The sequence below is a fragment of the Thalassophryne amazonica genome, chromosome 9 (genome assembly GCF_902500255.1).
Source record: "Thalassophryne amazonica chromosome 9, fThaAma1.1, whole genome shotgun sequence".
NCBI classification, from domain to species: domain Eukaryota; kingdom Metazoa; phylum Chordata; class Actinopteri; order Batrachoidiformes; family Batrachoididae; genus Thalassophryne; species Thalassophryne amazonica.
The window spans coordinates 27,442,168-27,465,102 of record NC_047111.1 but is presented as its reverse complement, the minus strand read 5'-3'; the positions used below and the strand labels follow the sequence as shown (position 1 = coordinate 27,465,102).

General features: G+C 41.3%; 1 protein-coding gene and 1 long non-coding RNA gene across 7 annotated transcripts in view; one reads left to right on the top strand and one right to left on the bottom strand.

The window, feature by feature from the left end:
• The window catches only part of cadm1a (cell adhesion molecule 1a), a 1,471,967-nt gene that overhangs the window by 1,239,977 nt on the left and 209,055 nt on the right, over positions 1-22,935 (bottom strand). The window lies entirely within an intron of this gene.
• The window catches only part of LOC117516939, a 777,663-nt gene that overhangs the window by 602,919 nt on the left and 151,809 nt on the right, over positions 1-22,935 (top strand). The gene's annotated exons all lie outside the window — the stretch shown is intronic.

The following is a 22,935-nucleotide window of genomic DNA, read 5'->3' as shown; positions in this document are numbered from 1 at the left end:
CACAGTGTCCTCTGCTCCTTGTCCACAATGTGGCTCTTTCGTCTGATAGCTGACTGAGGTGCAGTGATGCCCCTATGCACCCTGAGGTGAACAAAATAACATTTTGCCTGCTTCTCTGAAGGGAACTTTGCAAAGAAAGAAAAAATAAAGTCAACAACCTTCAGGGATATTGAATAAAATCCAACAATGGGCTGAGATAGTGTGCTCATGGAAGAAAACTACACATCACATGTCATGTACGTTCTGGAAAAGTGCATCCAACAGTGAATGGCTTGTACATTTCAGCACCCTGCCTTCTGTGGTGTCCCAGGCAGACCTGTGGCCAATCCTGAGCTCCTTAAATCTACAGTCCCACTCACAATGATTGTCACCACCTTATGTTAAGGACAGATTTGAAAGCACGTTCTGAAACAAATGCAAGAAATTAACCACCCATCCATCCATCCATCCATCCATCCATCTGCTGAACCCACTTATTCCAGTTTATATAATGGCTGAGTGGATCTTTGTCATTTGATTGGCGCTTTGTATGTCATGTGACATAGATAGTTCATTCCATTTGTGTTGCGTTGCATTTACCGCGCAAATTGGTTCCATTTACCATGCAAACTTGGTTCCATACATTTTGTACCATTGCACGCTGCGGCAACCATGCGCACACACTAGTGAGGGCGGCGTTTGTACCTAAACATGGCGGAGTTTATTTTGCTGATGGATCATGATTTGAAGGAGCTAACTGATGGTACTAATTCTTCTAACAAAAAACAAAATACACTATGCCATAAGCCATCTGGAGACATGAAGAGCTCTTAGGATGAAGAGGATGAAGTTAAGATGAAAAGCTGGAAAAATTTCTGATGTGATTTTTCGCTGAAGTGAGGACAGTGCAGACAGCAGTCTGTACACGAAGTCAGTGCACGGCATCACACAGTCAGAATTGTTTTTTGCAAGTTGACAGAGAAAAATTTTGGACTCCTATTTAAAGTTTGTGTTGGATTGATGTCAAAGCACCAGTGACGAATATTAAAATGTAATTCCCTTTTCTGTTATTTATAAATTAATAAAATACAAAATGACAAGGATGTATTTTTGCTGTTATATAAAACAACTAATTATGTTTTTTCATTCCTTCAATAGAACAAATATTTCATTTGGTGAAAGATGAAACATACTTCGCGTCATTGAATGGTACGTTCCATCTTTCACTGAATGAAATATTTGTACCATTGAACTCAGACATTCATTATTTGTATGTTACTGTTTGTGGTCCGAGTCTTGTTTCTCAGCTTACTAATGAATGTCCATCATGGCCAACAGATCTTTCCTCTTCTTATGCGCGCAATGCGACTGACTGATGAATCCCTTATTGCATTCTTTATTTAGGCAGAAATGTTCATTTGAAGAGGAGGGTCAAATAATTCTTTGACTCCCTCATTATTTTGCCACTTTGGAGTGTACTATATAAAGAATGTGCCCATCCACACATTTTTTTGCCCTTTACTTTCTGTAAAATGGTCAGGAATTACCTCAGGAATGTATTCCGATCTTCACAAAGACTGCTTTCAAAAGATCACATTCCACAATAGCTTTAATCACAGTGATTTAGTCATTTTAAAAAAGTCATTAATCTTGTTCCACTTTGTTTCAGATCAGATGAGCTGTAGCTCATTTGGCCATTTGGTTTCTGTGGTTGGAATGCTGTCTGAGTCTGTGTGTGACACTCACTGACATCGATTTAAGATATAACCCTGCCAAGTATGCAAACTGCCTACAACATCTTCCACAAATGTCCCGTACATTCTCAGTTGTTCTGAAGCTAAGATGGCAAAAAGTTGCCCATCGATACCAAGTCCGAGACAGCTGCAGCACAGAGATATGGCCTGTGCACGTGATTTCTTGCTTTGAAATGTTTTAGGCACCAGATGGTAAAATTGTGTAATCAGAACCGCTCCTTCCAAACAGATCCTATCATAAACAGAACTGTGGAGGAACTTTGCTCTGAAGAAATTTTGCAGTCAAAATGCACCAATCAGTGTAACAGCGGCATGACGCTGTGATGCAAAATAAACCTCAGGAACTGAAGAGGAAAGATAAGCAGTGATATAGCCAGAAATGCTATGTGTTTGGAAAGGAGATTACTCCTGTTTTTCTTTGTAAAGAGCCAACAAGGTGATGATTAAGATCAACTCCGGCATTTGATGCAGGGCCAGCATGATGCTCCCTGATGTTTTCACAGCAGATTCTAGTGTTCGCCGACAAGCCAGGACAATGAAACGCATCCTCGTATCACCAGTCTGCATGGGAAGAGCACTTATTCTTGAACAGAAAAGACAAAATATGCATAATGTGTGGTATTCTCGGGGAGGCATATTCATGGAGCCACACGGCGCACCAACAATAGATGAACAACTGGAACTCGCACATTAGCACGTGGCCAAACAATGTGGCTGCTGAGAAATGGTAATAGATCCGGCAGAAATGGCAAAGCAGTGAGATAAAGTGACACCTCGGCTGAAGCGTGAAGCGTGAGAGCAACCAGTGATAGAAGACACAAGACAGGAAGAATGGGAGCAGAAATTATGGAAAGATAACATGACGATGGCTATTCTCATTCTTCTATTCAGTTCAGCGATAGAAAGTGAGGCAGTGTTCTGCCGCACAAAAGAGAACAAAAAGAGTGTCACTTGAACTATCACGCAAAAACACTAATGCTTATAACGCTAACACAATAAAGAACAAAAAAAAAAAAAAAACACCACTGACAAAGGTCTTTACAAGTACTTCCGATCTTTTAAGGTCCCTTTCAGATTATATCAAGAGTGAAAGTGACCACACATGGAAGGTACAAAGGACTTAAAAAATATTTTAATGGCTTGAATGCAGTATTTCCTTCTTCCCAAAATAGCATAGAAACTCACTTCCTCAAAGATACGGGCAACTAATACTTGTTTTCTTTTAGGGGAGGTGATGGTCTAGTGGTTAAAGCGTTGGGCTTGAGACCAGAGGATCCTCGGTTCAAATCCCAGCCTGACCAGAAAATCAGTAAGGGTCCTTGGGCAAAGTCCTTAATCCCCTAGTTGCTCCCGGTGTGTAGGGAGTACCTTGTATGCATACATGCCAACCTATACGGATTGTCCGTAAATTATACGGATTTGTCTGAGTTTAAGACTCATACAGACGTACAAATAAAGTCTTATGAATATTCAGGGTTTTCTGTTGTAAATTTATTTTACTCTTGTTTTTCTTAAACATCGCCAAATGATCGTCACAAAAAGACACAAACACATTGTTCTAAACAAAAGATTGTGAAACTGGATGCTTGTTTTCCGAGTCTCGCGCATTACTGTAACTTCTAGACTGGTCTGCCGGTGTTGTGCCAAAGTAATTATCCCCATCAGAATTTGTATCCACTGGCGCGGGATTGCGCACTCACTCAGTGCAGCGCTTACAGACGTTCTGCAGCTTTTTAAACAATCTCATCCTGCTCCCAGACAAAGATAACAGCATTTTGGTTGTTCAAAACATGACATTAAAAAATAACTTTCATAATCTTTTGACGAAGTAAACATCACGCACAGACACAGAAACGGTGTTCAACATAAAAAAACACGCTGTAAGACGTTTATTTAAAAAAAGAAAACACTGTAACACATTTATATATGTAAAAAAACCAAAACAAAACAAAACGAAAAAACACACGCTTTAAGATGTTTATGATCGCACCACTGTCAAGATAATTTAACGATTTTTACTCTTTCTTCAGTTCTCTTCATTCATTCGAGATTAAAATATGAACAATTATAAACTGTACACTCTTGTACTTGTCTGTGACTTTTTCTGTTTTAAATAAAAGATAAGCAGACAAACATGATGCGGGTAATGGATTGTTTTGGTTTACAAGAAATAAAATTCAGCTTTTACACTGTAAAAAAAAAAAAAAATCCAGTTTTTACAGAAAAATTCTGGCAGCTGTAGTTTCCAAGGGAATTCTGTCAAAATTACAATAAATATGTAAATGGTTTGCACATACATATTTATGTAAATTGTACAGTTTAAACCTGTAATTAAAAAACAATCTGTAATTTTGATGGTCTTTTTCATGTTGAATTGGCATGGCCATGCTGATATTACCCCTTTTTTTTTTTAATCTTTTTCTTTTTTTTTTTTTTTGTAAAATTTACACATATATTAAGTCCCCTCTCGTAATTTCACTCAGGGTCACCACAGCAGATGCAAGGAGGGACTGCATGTTGATTTGGCACAAGCTGTACACCAGATGCCCTTCCTGCTGCAACGTCACATTACACAGTGAAATGTGGCAGGGGTGGGGTTCAAACCAGGAACCTTTGTTACTGAAACCAAGTGCACTAAACACTTGGCCACCACCCCTGATATCTGTCTGTATATTATAGATTAATAAGCACGGTGGCTTTGTGGTTAGTGCATGTTGTCTCAGAGCAAGAAGGTCATTGCTTTGATTCCCACCTGTGGCCTTTCTGTATAGAGTTTGCACAGTGGCGGTCCTAGAGTGATTTACTGCCCGGGCGAAACCCCCTGCGTGCACCACCCCCAGCGCACACTAACGTGGCCACCACCTCTGCCCCACCACCCATGAAAATACTAACTTCATCCAGAACACCCACAATCCCACAAATTAACTCACAACAGCTATTTTCAAGAACAAATTTCCGGTTTTAATGTCTACTGCAATAACAAACACAAAGATAAACAATAATTACTTCAATAAAGTTTTTGAACATAAAAAAACAAAAGACTCAGTGACTTCACATTACAACTATGTACAGTACAGGTATTTAAGAAAGCACAACTGCACTACAGCACCACCCGATGGTCAAAATATTGCACGTCATTCAGTTTTACCAACAGAGTGCACTTTGCATTATCATAGAGTACCATTCACCATAATGAACAAGACTTAAACTGCCATTAAAGTCGCACCATATAAATAACACAAGAAGTTAAACAATCTGTATATTACAGAATACCATGAAGTGACAAAAAATGTACAAAAAAACCCTATACATTAAAGTGGCAAAAATGGTAAAGCACAATCATGTATCATAAATAAATGAACTAACGACAGAGGTAAATTCTATACCCATTACTGTACACATAAGAAGAAATAACAAACACTATTATGTATCATAAGTAACAGGAAGCAACAATTGAAGAAGTTAACACTCTTTAAAGGCAAAAATGGCAAACCACAATAATTTGTCATAAATAACAAGAAGTGCAACAGAAGTAAGAGGAAAACAGTCTATATACAAAAGTTTGCAGGAGGGCATCATAATTGTTTGCCACAGTGCTCACTATCCGTGATGTGAAATTCCATTGAGTAGGAGCATTTCTGGGCAACCTTGAGCAGCCTGCAGACTCAAGAAAAGATCCTGTTTGTGGATTTTGAGAAAAAATGTGGCAAACCCAGAGAGTGATGCAAAAAATATTCTGCACTCAGATAAGCATTTAGCCCCCTGAGACAGAACCAGATTCAGTCTGTGTGCATAGCAATGCACAAACATTGCACTGGGGGCTATTTAACTTTGGCCTGCAAACCATTGAGAGCTGAAGCCATGACAGCAGCCATGGCTTCTTCGTAAGGAAGACTATCAAATGGCTTCGCCAAAATCCGGTCCACAACATTCAAATTGTCTGCCATTATGTGCAGCTTGCTACCTAGCTAGCTCGCTAGCTGGGACTGGCGCGAGGCTAGTGTGAAGTGTGTCCGCCTGTGAGTGCTTTGTGACGGTGGAGGAGCTCAGCAGCACCCGCTGCTCGGTAGGGACAGAAACTGTGATAGAAGTCAGTCTCCAAACACAAGCAGCTACAAAAAAAACAACAAAAAAAAACACACCAGAAATAGAAGCTCGATTTGTCGCTAGTCGTTTTTAACAAAAAAAATACCGCTAAGAGGATTAGGAAAGTCTCCGGTTCAACTCAAAACAGAATGAAAATTAAAAAATGCTCCCACGGATGTTTACACCAAAAGATCGCTGATTCGCTCATTTCGCTGTCAATCGAAAAGGGATTCAGCCTCAGACAGATCATCCAATCATCATGCAGAAGCTGAGCGTCCGGGCCAGCTGAGGCCCGCCCACTGCCCCATAGACCCCCAGACACGCTGAGCGTCCGATGGGCGGGACAAAGCCCAGCATTTATCCAATGACTTGTCTCGTTTCGCTGCAGTTTTTGCTTCACTATTGAACTGAGTTTAAAGCACTGTGAAGCTGCGGGAATACGTAAATCAATACATACCTTTTTCCTTTGCTCGTTTGTCCTTTTCTTCTTTCTTTTTCTTTTGAAATTGTGCACCTGATGGCTTTGATAGTTTCCTTTCCATGATTATGTCTTACTCCGTTTCGAACACCTCCTCGTCCAAACATTGAATGATTCCCCCCTCCCCCTGCACAAACTCTGCACTGTGCAGCGTTGCTCACCTAACGCGAGAGGTGAGATGGGGGGGGGGCGCTCTGCCGTAACGTAACCACAACTCCCCCGTCAGGACAACCCCCCCGGTTTTATTTATTTTTTTATTTTCCCGCATGCTCGTGCCGCCCCCCCGCCTCCAGGACCGCCCCTGAGTTTGCATGTTCTCCCCATGTTTGTGTGGGTTTCCTCCAGGTGCTCCAATTTCCTCTCACATTTCAAGACTGTAATAAACCTGATTTTGGTACGACTTGGAGGTTATAAGGATTTTGTGTTGATTTTATGGATTTTCTCACTTGGTTATACAGGTGGACCCTCAAAGGTATGTGAGGCATTACTGTGTAAAGTGCTTTGAGCGTCTGATGCAGATGGAAAGCTGCAATATAAATGCAGCCCATTTACCATTTCATTTTTATAATGGTTTAAACATATAAAATATACAACAATATAAAACCAGTCATGTTTTGGTTTCCGTTTAAATGTGTAGTTACAGGGTATTCACCAAAAAATAAATATGCAAATAATGAATGTTTATGAGTTCAATGATATGAATACTTCATGAGGTGAAAGATGGAACATACCATTCAATGAGGAACAGCCAAGTTGAATGGTATGTTCCAGCTTTCACCAAAAAAAAAAAAAAGACTTAATTTCAGGAAAAAATAAAAAATCACTTCAGAAATTAGTCCAGCTCTTCATCCTAACTTCATCCTATTCATCCGAACAGCTCTTCATGCCTCCAGACAGCTTACAGTGTAGTGGATGTGTTTTGTGTGTGTGTGTGTGTGTGTGTGTGTGTGTGTGTGTGTGTGTGTGTGTGTGTGTGTGTGTGTGTGTGTGTATATGCGTGCGCGTGTGTGCATGTGTTAGAAGAACTGGCACCGTCAGTTAGCTCCTTCAAATCGTCGTCTGTCAGCAAAACAAACTGAGGTAGTGTAGCGTGGTCACAGCGTGCAATGGTACAAAACATATGGAACCAAATTGCACGCTAAATGCAATGCAACACAAATGGGATGAATAATCCCTGTCACGTGACATACAAAGCACCAATCAAATGACAAGGATCCACTCAGCTGTTATATAAATACAAATAATATATAATAATATATATAATAACATAACTATAATAATCATCACATTCATTTCATTTAATTGCATCATGCTGATCATTCTAAGTGTTGGAAAAGCCACGGCATCGAGGACTGTCTTCAAAAGAAGACCTGAAAGTTCAACTACAATTTGCCAGAAGGTACAACTGAGATGCAAGCTTAGATCTGATGTTTCAGTGAAAGAAAACCTTCCTCTATACCGCTTCATCGTGAAGCTGAATAACTAGGGACATAAAATGCAAAACATGCACTATGCACAACTTCTCCAAACACAGCCACAGAAGCCTATAACTTCTTCTGGGTTGTCTGGGTGTCTCAGTGGCTTTCCTCACTCTTCTCCTTCTTGCACAGTCACTCAGTTTTTGAGATTCAGATTTACCACAGAGTGCCATATTGTTTGTATTGCTTCATAACTGATGTAAATAAAGTTCAAGACATATTCAGTGACTTGGAAATGTTCATGTATCCATCCCCTGACTTGTCTGAAGAAAACTGGCAATTAAACTGATTATTTACAGGTATTATACAAAAGGGGCCCATTACTGATGTAACAAATCATCTTGGCTTTGATATTTTTAATTAATTTATAACACGTTTGACAGATTTACTTTGAGTTTGAATTTAAGGAAGACCATTTTAGACTTTCTTTTAGATGGAGAAGCCTGATTTAATTTTGTGTGTTTGAAATGACAAAAAATTTAATGTGTGAAATACAAAGGGGCCCAATAATTTTAACCAAACTTTCACTGGGGTAGACACACACACACACACACACACACACACACACACACACACACACCCACGGCGCCTGATGGCGATCTGTGCTTCGAGGTGGCAGCGTCTCGCCGTTTTAAGTTGAAAACTTCCACATTTCAGGCTCTGTTGACCCAGGAAGTCATCAGAGGACAGAGAACTTTCAGAAGAAGTCGGCATGAGGAGTTTATTCGGACATTCCATTGTTAACGGACATTTTGTAATGAAAGAACGTGCAGGCAGAGTCGCATGTCGGGCCGGACCTGACCGCGGGGGGTCGTGACAGAAAAAACACCTCCGTTGGAAACCTTAACGGGCAAGTTGGAACATGCCAAAGCTGTTAAACAATTTCTCAGTTACTCACTTGTTGAAAGCCATCAAAAGCCGCCTGAATTTTACAAATGGTTTTCAACACGGAGGTGTTTTTCCTGTCGCGGCGCACACAGATTCGGCGAATTTGCAAGCACGTCTTTCATTAAAAAATGTCCTTAAACAGTGGAATGTCCGCATAAAGTCCTCATGCCGGCCTCTTCTGAATCTTCTCTGTTCTCTCACGACATCCTGGGTGAATTAAGCCTTAAATTAGGATGTTTTCAGGTCAAAACAGGCCGACGATGGCGCCTGGAAACACTGCGTGACGTCCCGCTCCGTGGGAAGTCCTTACAGCGACAGAAACACACCATAATTTCTCATCAGCCGTTAAACTTTTCACCGAAAACCAGCTTAATTTCTCGAATAGTATCCACTCGGATATTCCTCACAAGTCCAGAAAAAATTTTGATAAAGCAACGCGCGCCATCTGAAGCAGCGTGTGAAACAAAGGAATTCAGCCGAGAGGGCGGGACCACATCTCACTCAAGGCCTGCCTACAGGGAAATGACGTCACCGACACACGTGAAAAAACTCACGCATGCGCACAAGGGTTCAAGCATGATTGGTGGAATCACACGTCATTCAAATCCATATAGTTAAAAAAATAATAAAAGGGTCGGTTTTTTGTCTAATAGACCTCATATATATATATATATATACACAGACAGACAGACAGACAGACAGACAGATGCCTTGAGATAGACTGGTGGCCATCCCTCTTGCCCAATGACCACTGGGACCCTCACTGAGCCTGAACTGCAATAAGCCAGTTCAGAAAATAGATGTATGGATGCAACCTTCTGCCATTTCCATATCCTGGGTTTGGTTTACTTTACGAGTACAATAGGAAAACAAATTATTGTCATTTTCACCACTGCAGAGTAAAACTATCAGCAAAAGCAGAGTTTTCCTGAAGAAACTACAAAGTAGAAAACAAATGGCAGTGGCACAGTCCATTACTATGAAGCGGGTGCATCTCCACAGACAAATGGAGGAAGTGCTGAGTTTGTCTTAACAGTAAATGACATCAACAGTAACACTAAAGGAGGAGAAGATAAGAAAATAGAAACTTCTTACTGAAGATCAAATAATAACAGTAAGAGGAAAAGTCTTAAATAAACCTACAGCAACAAAAGCCCTTTTTCAGAACCACTGGTAAGACAGGGCACCAAGCCGACATCCTCATCAACCTGTGCCTTCTACAGCAAGTGCTCCAGACATCCACAGTGTCAACTAATCACAGACTACACAGAGAAAACAGAAACAGAACTATAAAAACCTGCTGATCTGAGCATTAACAACAATCCACTGTTGGGTTTGCCGCCTCATGCTGCAGGAAGTCGTGCATGTGTGCACGTTATGGAAAGCTGAAGGGGCTAATAGAGTGACCACATCCAATACTAAATGTATTACTGTGCATTTGCTTCTGACGCGGATTGATGGGATGCATTAACCAATGAAATTGGGGGTTAATGCGACGCACTCGCTCCCAGTCAGAACAGATGCAGAAAAGCTTCTGTCGGGCCAATAAAGTGCTGATCTGCATTTCCTGTGTGTCTCTGGCTGCATTTTTGGAACGAAGATGATAACTTTTTATGAGTGTTTCACTGCCTCATAATCCAAATATAATTACTAACTCTTTAGACAGTGTCATGTTGGTGTTAATGGAATAATCTGAAATCACATCCCGTCTTTGGTTAGTAATTTACTAAAATGGAGTTTTAATGTTGTACCTCTCACATGCCATTTTTGCATCTGTACTTCATTATCATTATTTTAGCATGAGCTGATTTTGGATTTTGGAAATATAAAGCCGTAGGTACTGAAACATTCCTTCAAATGGTGATACAAGCACCAAATTTGGCACAAATACACCTTAGACATTTATCTTTTGAAAAAACCAATTGGCCACTTGACTTTTCAATACGCAGCCAGGTAGGGGTCAATTGAAGAATTACACAGGGGTCAAAATGTAAAAATGCTCCAATCAAATTGAAAACTACACCACATGATTTATCTGATCATAAAGCTTCCAAAAAGGTATAGTTCTGACCATCTGCGACTGAATGTTATTGAGTTATGGGGTAAAAACTTAAAGAATTGCGACAAAGGTCAATTTCAGTTTGTGATGCAAATTATTGGTTGAGCTAATAGGTTTAATAAGCTGGATAAAAGGATTAATGTTGAATGCTTGGTCTCCAAAGTAAAGGTCAAACAAGGTCAACGCCCATTGGATTCTATGACATGTGACATATGTTACCCCTGTAACATGATAACAAAGCATGATACATTATGTGATGTTATGCAAGTTTTCAAGACATGAATAATTGAATCCATCATGAATTCTTCAGTCTGCCACCACAAATGTATTTTTGAAGCACATTATAAATCCGGTTCCTCACAATGGAGGCACTCAGGTCATGGTAACATCAGGTGCAATGGAGCACCTTGACATTACTCATAATGCCAAGCTGCCATACATAGATTCTGGCTGGATCCCAATTCAGCAGCTGCACTCATCCAAGGGTGCAATCATTAGCTGTTTACATCATAAAGTTCATAGTAAATCATTTCATAATTAATAATGTAAGCACCTTTTCCCTCACTCGACTTGGGGGGAGTCTGCGGTCCCCTGCTCGACCTGTTGCCCCCGCGACCCGAGATGAGAGAGATTATTGTTATCATTTCTTTGTAAGAGTCTGGCCAGTAGAATACCACGCAAACACAGTTGCAAATTATCATGCAATATTAAAATGACTGTACAACAATTACTCTGCGCTTTTCTAAAAATAGTTTTGAGGTCCTGTGACTTGTACTCTAGTGCTGCTTATATACTGTAAAACTACACGTAAGAAGAACCCAGTTTTCATATTGATTATCATTAAAGTTGAAATTCATCACAAATTTAATTTATTCATGAACATTTATCGTTTTCATATTTTTTAATGCTTTAATGATACATTAAATGTGCAGGGATAAGAATGGGCAAAGAAAAAAAAAACCTCTGAAAATCAGCAGAAGCCGGGGGTCACGCAGGTCCCCAGCAGGGTTTCAGGGGAAGTGCCCCTGGTGGGGGCCCACAGGTTTTGAACATTTTAGAGGCATTTCGGGGCCACTAGAGAGACCTAATTTCATGAATTTCCATTTTATAGTTTTTGTATGTTTTGTATATTTTATAGTTGGGGTATGTGGAAACCTGACTGTAATAACAGAATCTGTCTATGTCGACCTTCTTTCAGTGATAACTGCCTAGTATTATAGCATATAAACTTACTATAAATCCTATAGCATTGGACAAATATCACTGAACTTGCCAAAACTATTCTTTAAGTGTCTTTCCTTAACTTGCAAATGAGTTCTGAAATATACTGAAACTTCATGCAAGTATGTGTACATCATTTAAAGAGATTAAAACCTATAAAAACAACATCTGTGGTATAAAACAGTGACTTTATTAATATGTACATGTGAAATAAATGTTTACAAATTACTGCCCCATAATAAATTCTGAAATCACACCATATGAGTATGCACCCCAACTACTTATGTCAGTCAGTAGGAAAACCTCACAGGGACAAACAGCACAGGGCCCTGTCCCACTGGCGTTTAGGAGGATTTGCGTATGGACTGCGCACAAAATTGGCCCATATTCGCCAAACATCCGCAATATCTGTGTAACATGCCTGTATGAGTCGGCCGTCATCTGAACACGTCCATGATCATCTGCAGAGGCACGCATGTCCACAGCCAGGATTTCTGAGTAGCTCAAAAATCTGGATGCGGATGACATCCGCCTTACATACTCCATACATACTCAATTCATACACAATACATACTCGCTCTATGCGCTGTATATCTGCTGTTAACCGCTGATATTCGCAACTGACGGGGCTTTGCGGCTTGGCAGCATACTGGGACAGTATGTAAAACAGATATATATCGTGCCCATCATGTCCACATCACAAACTAAAATATGTTGTAGCGAATGCATACAACCTGGCCACGAATAAAGCGTTTTTATTACATCTGCTTTGCAGCTGATTTGCGGACAATCTGTGAATGCATAACAGACACGTCATGTAAACCCAAAGTACTATATGTGGCACAAAGTGACATACCTGTCAGTCAGTGCCGGCCCGGCTGTGTAAATCCACAAAGACATAGCTGCTGCAATCAGGTCTCCTCCAGGACTTTTATTTAACACCAACAAAAGGAAGAGTTGCTGTTTAGCCACAACTCATGCTGAAGTCTGTTTTCTGTGACACTCTAAAAAACCCCCCAAAAAAAACAAAACAAAACACTGTCTCACACACTGAGCGGCTTCCCCTCTCCCACTCCCCAAACTCATGAACAGTTAACCCTCGCATGACAACATGACAACACTCTGTGATCAACTTGTCCAATTCCAGCACTTGCTCCAGAGGCTGTATTGTTGGTGTGAATAGTGATGCCAAAAGGAGCGAGTGCGCTTATTTTATGACCGCAATGCAGATGCCGTGCATGCGCAACATTCATGCGATGCATTTATAATACACCCGTAATACTGCCATGATAATTTCAATGTGTGGGATCAGTTTCCTCACTACATGCATTATATAACCGTGATTGTTCATCATATATTCGCTATATATTATTAATATATCCGTAATTCATACTGGGACATTTGTCAATTTTGGCCATTTTTGTTGTGGACGACAACAAACGCCCGCAATTTGTATACTCAATTCATGCGCAATTCATCCTCTCCCCAGTGGGACAGGGTATCATAGGATCATTAAAAAGCACACATCCTGAGCACTTCAGTCTATGAAAGTTCACCAAAATAAAAAATAAAATTGGAATTGATGCAGGCCAATTTCGGCATGAAGGCAAAATACAGTATGGTAAAAAATACAGAATGGTTTATCTGTTCACAAGGTCTTCCTCCTCTCTCGGAAATTTTGGCCATGTTAAAGACGCAGCTTGACAGACCAAACTTGCAGAGACTCAAAATGTCCACATCCGGGTACTTTCAGTGACTTTAGATATTACAGAGATTCTGATTGGCTGAAAGTTCTCTGTTGTAGAAGTAACCAATGACATTGCACGTTTTAGCTTGCAGTTCAGCAGCACTATTATGGTTCCCATGCATATGAGGAAAGATTTAACTCGCATGGATGACCCGCACTGCATCCCCACCCCCCCGCCAAAAAAAAAAAAGTCAACGGATTTACACTGATCTCAGAAATGGTCCGGAAACCCAGAAAAACTCTGAAATCCACGGATCCGTGGAAAATTCTCATCCCTGAATGTGGCTTAAACATTTACACAGTACTGTAGGTAGTTGATACAAAAAAAAGCATCATAAATGAAAAATGTTGAAATAAGTTCAGACCCAGAATAGACAGCAACACAAGATTATGCGGTTAAGAAAAAAAAATCTCCAATTTGTAAAACTTAATGATATAATAATCAATTATCAGAATATTAATATATTAATATTCGCTCATGTCTTTGTGGACATTTACTAAAAACTACATGATGGCAAGATGAATGGACAACTAAAAAACTGTGGGTGCAATCTCTGCGCGCCCACACACACACAGTGACGGTGCTTCAAGTGGCTTGTCGTGCATCACCTTGCACAGTCCCTTTGTAAGCGTGCTGACTCCAGGTCATCAAATGTCATACACTAATGATCAGGCTCACAGTCGGTGGGCCTCAGTGGCTTGGCAGTCCTTGACCATTTTCCTTCTTGTGTTGATTTCCCCGATAAATTGCTGCTCTCGGCCACATTACACGCCAAATGATGGCAATTAGAAATGTGCAGCGGGGAACCTTTGACTCTCATTAAGTTAAGCTCAGAAATTTTTAAGAACTGAGGAAGAGAAAATTATTAGGTATCCATGCCTTTCCTGACAAATTCTGCTGTGCCAATCCATTACAGCAGAGACATGACCCTCACCATACATGGTGCAAATCAATACCCTATCGGTTTGGCCCAAGTGCTGTTATTGCTTTACTGGCACTCCTTGGACTTGGATGGAGATGATAAATTCACAGGGACTGGATTGTGTCAGTGAAATTAAGTCAGTAAAAGTAAGCTCCGGTGACGACTCCCATGCTAAACAGGCTCAACCGACCTGGAATAACCCTCAGAGCAGTGGCTTTGTCCGGAAGGCTCGGCCGGGCACCCTGAGGAAGTCGTGGCCGTGCATAACTTTTCCCCTGCAGTCTTGTGGTAATGACTCGGTGTGACCCAGCAGCGCCTCGGGCGCAGCGAAAAGTGAAGCACTGATTCCAGCCAGTTGGCCGGTCTCCAGATGCAGTGAATATTTATCCTGACAAAACAGGAGTGATTGAGGCGCGCAGCGCGCTAATACCCCATTGCAATGAAAAGTCTTTCCCCATGGCAGAATTTTCTCATACTCTGCGCTAAGTATTCACTAATCCACACGTGTTCCTGTCTGCAAGCTTGCTTTAAGAAAATTATGAGTGTGGTTATTAAAACATTTTCTGTGCATGTGTTTTGAGAGGGTGCAAGAGGGCTTGCCTTTGCAGCTAATGTGAAAACATTGAGCTGAAGAAAGAAACACTTAAAAACACATATGTGATGAACAGACGAGTGTGAAGGCCAAGGTTTGCCGTTGAAAGGAAGTGATGGGGTAGGGGAGGGGTACACGGAAAGCTGAGCGAGGAGTCAGGCAGCAGATGGTTGTCCTGTACGGTGCATGTTTGTCACTACTCATAAAGCTTCATTTACCATCTATGTTTTCCAGTGAAAGAAAGGATATGATCATTAGTCATTTGAGGCAAACGCTCCAGTAAATCCAAAACATTAAAAAACAATAAAACTGTGTCAAATCTTTTTTTGATCAATTCTAATGCAAGTTTAGGGTAAAGTGTTTTGGTCCGTATGCCGTGACACTTTGACAATGATGTTTTTTTCTGTGTGCATATTTCATGCATTGCCTTCTCAATGTCACCCCACACTGTCGTGTGTGGCCGGCTGGAGGTGATGGGCACAAATGCATCATGTCATATATGATTTCATACATGTCAAACTCATAAAGGTGGTGAGACTTTCCAAACAGGGGTTGATAGAGTCACCTCTGAAGAAGAGCAGGAGTCATTGTGCAATAGGAGTCAATAAAACTTCACTCTGCAACAGCTGAGAAGACTCTCTGGCCACAAAGCCAGAGCCTTGGGATTTTGCCTTCTTCTAAGGGAGTCCGCCTCCGATGCTGGAGATCGTGACATTGCATCCTGAGGAGACCGACTGGAAAGAGTCAAAATCACAACACAACACAGAGCAAAGTCGCTACAGAAGCAGGGAAACCAATGAGCACACAATGGGTCTGCTCAATGGTCCAGTGTTTTGAAGACCACCAGAAGGGAAAACATCATCTCATTTACAGAAAACCTGGGAGCTTGGTGTCACCACAGTGGATATGGTACAGATGTACAAATTGACTGAGCGCAAGTTTTACGCACAGGAGATGGGTGGAGTTGAACTGGGAACTTTGTTTTTGGGAGGCAAACATGATCAATGCAAGTGCCGCCAACAATGTAGATATCCCACACTGAAAAAAAATGATACTTTGGATCAACTTAAAAAAATTGATGTAATTTGTTACATCTAATTTTCTTAGTCTTTCACAATGTATATTTATGATATGGTAAAGTGATTCCAGCAGATTTAAACTGGAAACCACAATTTTCCATTAGACCAATGTAAATAAGTACTTTGAATGAAGTGTACTGATGTTTCACTTTTTTCAGTGCATGTTCCCAGTCCCAGAAGAATCTTGAGAGCTCATATTTCATTTGCACGAGGACTGTACCGAATGATTGTTTTCAGATCAATTAATGTATTGATTATTGTTGATTAATCTATGAATAATTTTTTGCTTGATCTATTATTTTTGTTACTCGATTAATATAACAAATGTAACCAATTAAAGTGTATCGCTTTTACGTTTTTTAAGGTGTAAGTCATATGAAGGATTTTCTTTGGAATCACTATAATTACTTATACATACATTTCATATACATACATATATAAAGGCTGAGTGGGTCCTTGTCATTTGATTGGTGCGTTGTATGTCACGTGACATTGATTATTCATACTATTTGCTGTTGTGTGTCATTGCCTGTGCAATAGCTTCTTTTTAGCATGCAAATTTGGTGCTTTATGAAATTTGCTATTGCACTCCCAGACCACTGTCCATGTTCACACTACCGGGGGCGGTGTTTAGCAAATATAGCAGAGATTGTTTTGCTGACAGATGACGATTTGAAGGAGCTAATTGAGGCTGCTATTTCTTCTAACACACACACACACAAAAACAAAACAAATCCACTCCGCTGTAAGCCATCTGGAGGCATGAAGAACTGTTAGAATGAAAAGCTGAAAAGGTTGAACAAATTTCTGATGTGATTTTTCGCTGGACTGAGGAACTACACAAAGTCAGTGCACAGCATCATGGACTACATGGCCATAATTTTGGACAGTTAAGCAACAGTGAGGAGCACCAAAACGTCAGTCCCTTTTCTGTTCATAAATTAATAAAATATTAAATGATTAGGATCTATTTTAGCCGTTATTTTAAACAAATAATAAATGTTTTTACATTTGTTCAATGGTATGAAAATTTCATGAGGTGAAAGCTGGAACATACCATTAACCTCATGAAATATTCATACCATTGAACTCTCTGAACATTCATTATTTGTATTATATATATATATATATATATATATATATATATATATATATATATATATATATATATATATATATACACTCAACAAAAATATAAACGCAACACTTTTGGTTTTGCTCCCATTTTGTATGAGATGAACTCAAAGATCTAAAACTTTTTCCACATACACAATATCACCATTTCCCTCAAATACTGTTCACAAACCAGTCTAAATCTGTGATAGTGAGCACTTCTCCTTTGCTGAGATAATCCATCCTACCTCACAGGTGTGCTATATCAAGATGCTGATTAGACACCATGATTAGTGCACAGGTGTGCCTTAGACTGTCCACAATAAAAGGCCACTCTGAAAGGTGCAGTTTTGTTTTATTGGGGGGGGATACCAGTCAGTATCTGCTGTGACCACCATTTGCCTCATGCAGTGCAACACATCTCCTTCACATAGAGTTGATCAGGTTGTCAATTGTGGCCTGTGGAATGTTGGTCCACTCCTCTTCAATGGCTGTGCGAAGTTGCTGGATATTGGCAGGAACTGGTACACGCTGTCGTATACGCCGGTCCAGAGCATCCCAAACATGCTCAATGGGTGACATGTCCGGTGAGTATGCCGGCCATGCAAGAACTGGGACATTTTCAGCTTCCAAGAATTGTGTACAGATCCTTGCAACATGGGGCCGTGCATTATCCTGCTGCAACATGAGGTGATGTTCTTGGATGTATGGCACAACAATAGGCCTCAGGATCTCGTCACGGTATCTCTGTGCATTCAAAATGCCATCAATAAAATGCACCTGTGTTCTTCGGCCATAACAGACGCCTGCCCATACCATAACCCCACCGCCACCATGGGCCAGGCGATCCACAACATTGACATCAGAAAACCACTCATCCACACGATGCCACACATGCTGTCTGCCATCTGCCCTGAACAGTATGAACTGGGATTCATCCGTGAAGAGAACACCTCTCCAACGTGCCAAACACCAGCAAATGTGAGCATTTGCCCACTCAAGTCGGTTACGACGACGAACTGGAGTCAGGTCGAGACCCCGATGAGGACGACGAGCATGCAGATGAGCTTCCCTGAGACGGTTTCTGACAGTTTGTGCAGAAATTCTTTGGTTATGCAAACCGATTGTTTCAGCTGCTGTCCGAGTGGCTGGTCTCAGACGATCTTGGAGGTGAACATGCTGGATGTGGAGGTCCTGGGCTGGTGTGGTTACACATGGTCTGCGGTTGTGAGGCTGGTTGGATGTACTGCCAAATTCTCTGAAATGCCTTTGGAGACAGCTTATGGTAGAGAAATGAACATTCAATACACGAGCAACAGCTCTGGTTGACATTCCTGCTGTCAGCATGCCAATTGCACGCTCCCTCAAATCTTGCGACATCTCTGGCATTGTGCTGTGTGATAAAACTGCACCTTTCAGAGTGGCCTTTTATTGTGGACAGTCTAAGGCACACCTGTGCACTAATCATGGTGTCTAATCAGCATCTTGATATGGCACACCTGTGAGGTGGGATGGATTATCTCAGCAAAGGAGAAGTGCTCACTATCACAGATTTAGACTGGTTTGTGAACAATATTTGAGGGAAATGGTGATACTGTGTATGTGGTAAAAGTTTTAGATGTTTGAGTTCATCTCATACAAAATGGGAGCAAAACCAAAAGTGTTGCATTTATATTTTTGTTGAGTGTATATATATATATATATATATACGAGGGCTGTCAATAAAGTTACGGTCCTTTTTATTTTTTTCAAAAACTATATGGATTTCATTCATATGTTTTTACGTCAGACATGCTTGAACCCTCGTGCGCATGCGTGAGTTTTTCCACGCCTGTCGGTGACGTCATTCGCCTGTGAGCACTCCTTGTGGGAGGAGTCGTCTAGCCCCTCGTCGGAATTCCTTTGTCTGGGAAGTTGCTGAGAGACTGGCGCGTTGTTTGATTAGAATTTTTTCTAAACCTGTGAGACACATCGAAGTGGACACGGTTCGAAAAATTAAGCTGGTTTTCAGTGAAAATTTTAACAGCTGATGAGAGATTTTGAGGTGATTCTGTCGCTTTAAGGACTTTTCACGGTGCGAGATGTCGTGCAGCGCTCTCAGGCGGCGTCATCAGCCTGTTCAAGCTGAAAACCTCCACATTTCAGGCTCTATTGATCCAGGACGTCGTGAGAGAACAGAGAAGTTTCAGAAGAAGTCGGTTTCAGCATTTTATCCGGATATTCCACTGTTAAAGGAGATTTTTTTAATGAAAGACGTGCGGGCGGGTCCGCGCGTCGGGACGCAGCCGACGCGGTGCGGCGGCACAGGAAAAACACCTCCGTGTTGATAACCATTTGTAAAATCCAGGCGGCTTTTGATGGCTTTCAGTGGAGTGAGTATATGAGAAATTGTTTAACAGGCAGGACATGTTCCAACTTGTCCTTAAGGCTTTCAACAGAGGTGTTTTTCCTGTGGCGGAGCGTCGCGGCGGCTGCGTCCCGACGCGCGGACCCGTCCGCACGTCTTTCATTAAAAAAATCTCCTTTAACAGTGGAATATCCGGATAAAATGCTGAAACCGACTTCTTCTGAAACTTCTCTGTTCTCTCACGACGTCCTGGATCAATAGAGCCTGAAATGTGGATGTTTTCAGCTTGAACAGGCTGACGACGACGCCTGAGAGCGCAGCGCGATGTCTCGCACCGTGAAAAGTCCTTAAAGCGACAGAATCACCTCAAAATCTCTCATCAGCCGTTAAAATTTTCACTGAAAACCAGCTTAATTTTTCGAACCGTGTCCACTTCGATGTGTCTCACAGGTTTAGAAAAAATTTTGATCAAACAACGCGCCAGTCTCTCAGCAACTTCTCAGACAAAGGAATTCCGACGAGGGGCTGGACGACTCCTCCCACAAGGAGTGCTCACAGGCGAATGACGTCACCGACAGGCGTGGAAAAACTCACGCACGCGCACGAGGGTTCAAGCATGTCTGACGTAAAAACATATGAATGAAATCCATATAGTTTTTGAAAAAAATAAAAAGGACCGTAACTTTATTGACAGCCCTCGTATATATATATATAGTTTCCAGCAGGACCCGTGACTTCGCCGGAGCCTACCAGCGAGGTCTGCTGCAGCGGTAGAGGCTGCCATTTACATCGGCAGTTGTCGTCTCTACAGGAAAGTTGGGATGCTTCAGGACAAGCTAAGCTAAGTCATGCTAAGCTAACTGAGCTAGCTGTGCTCAGCTTGGCTGATTATTTGTTGTGAATTTCATTTTATTGTTTTATTTTATTGTATTGTTTTATTAGTATTTTATTATTTTTTAGGAGTGGGTTAAATTCTGTGTTTTTGTGTTTTAAAAATTTTTATATGATGCTGGCAGAGAGGGTGGCTCTTTTGGAGAGCTGTGTTCATAAGTTGGAACAGCTTATTAGCCTTGTGGACATGGATGTTACGGGCATGGTTGATGTTGACCCAGCTGTTATGCCTACTGGCATTAGTAAAGAGGGGCCGGCCGGGGAGGATGGTTTTCGGATTGTCGTCGGGCGGAGGAAGTCAGGTGGGGCTCGGCGGAAGTCACGTGGGGCGCGGTGCCCAGTCGTGGCACCCAAATTATATTCGCCTGTGCGAACTATGAACCGATTTTCTCCTCTGGATATGCCTGATGTCAGCCTTATGAGCCCACGGACTTCCACTCCTGTCCCCAGGCCGAAACGTCGGGTGTTAGTGATAGGGGATTCCATCACCCGTAAGGTTGAGTTGCAGACGCCAGCTGATGTTCAGCGTTTTCCTGGGGCGAGAGCTCCTGACATTGCCTCTTACCTCAGGGTACTAACGCTGCAAAATGGTAAACAGACCAAGAAATATGACTTGAAATACAGTCATATCATTATTCATGTTGGTGCAAATGATGTTCAGATGAAGCAGTCAGAAATTATAAAAATGAATATAGAGAGGACTTGTGACCTTGCTAGAAGGTCATGTTGGCATCGATTAATAGTTTCTGGTCACCTCCCCTCCCGGGGTGGTGATAAGGTTTTTAGCAGGCTGTTATCATTAAATAAGTGGCCTGCACAGTTTTGTACACAACACGGTTTTGGTTTTGTTGATAACTGGCCTTCGTTCTGGGGCCAGCGTGAACTGTTGATGCCAGATGGCTTTCACCCTATTAGAGAGGGAGCTGCCATCTTGTCCGCGACTATAGATGGGGCTCTGCAGGGAGGGTAACACTTGGAGTATACAGCAGGTCGCAGAATATGGGATGAGTGTGGGTGTGGGATCCACTAGTTTAGCGGGGAATTTAGTGCGGACAATCCAAGGTGCTGAAAGTGTTTTTTTTTTGGGAGGGAAATTTATCAGAATGAGACTGTGGCCTGCTCCTGTAGACTTGTTGGTAGAATTTACAGGGAGATATGTTTTTCAAATTTAGTACCTATTACTACATTGGATGACACTGGAGTCAAGGATGGCCTGCTGGTTGTTCCTGCTGTATTAAATATTTCATGTCTGATGCCTGCGATCCGTGTGGACTGTGTCAGGCCTAAACCTATTTTTAGGTATCTTAGAAATGTAATTTTGGAACCACCCATAAACCCAAATAGTCCAATTGTCAACTCTGCCTAGGGCCTTAGTTTGGGTCTTATAAATGTTAGATCATTGTCTTCAAAATCTATGTTGATCAATGATTTAATTGTGGATCACCATTTGGATATGATTGGTTTGTGTGAAACCTGGCTTAAACCTACAGTTGTTCTTCCCCTGAATGAAGCGTGCCCACTGGCATACACACTTAGTCATGTTTCCCGGGGGGTATAGAGCCTTCTCCTACCGTGGTCCGACTCTTTGGAACGATCTACTTGCTGTTATTCGGCAGTCTGACACGGTGGAGACTTTTAAATCAAGACTGAAGACCCACTTTTTTAGACTGTCTTATCATTAATTTAATTTGTTTGTGTTTGCTTTGTAATTTCCTTTAATTCTTCTGTGTTTTATCTTTTTATTGTGCTTTTCTTGCTTTTAATTTTTTTTTAGATTCATTTGTGTTGTTGTGAATTGTGTGAAGCGCCTTGGGGTGACTTTGTCGTGAGTTGGCGCTATATAAATTAATAAATTGAAACTGAAATTGTGAGATATACTGAATTTATTTTGGACATGTCATTTTTGAACAGAAACCTGGAAACAGGCATAGGGTGCAAGAGGTTAAGTGACTCACGGCTTTCAGCTTAAAAAAGAAAAATCTAAGCAGCCAGACACTCAAAGATATGACTCATACTGTCTGTGAATCATCCACACACCGCATCCGCATTCCAAGAGAATTCCAACTGCCCATGCGTGGCATTTCCTGGCAGTTTTGGCTTGAATTTAAGATATTTATTCAGGAGGTGGGGAAATGCATATCTCTCCACTCCTTTTATTGAATAGTTTAGTTAAACATTCTAATGCCATGTCTCCAAAACATTTCCATTCCTCCACTGGTATGTCATCTTGACCACATACCTTTCCATTCTTCACCCCCTTCATAGTTGTCCTCACTTCATGCTTACTAATCCATTGCACT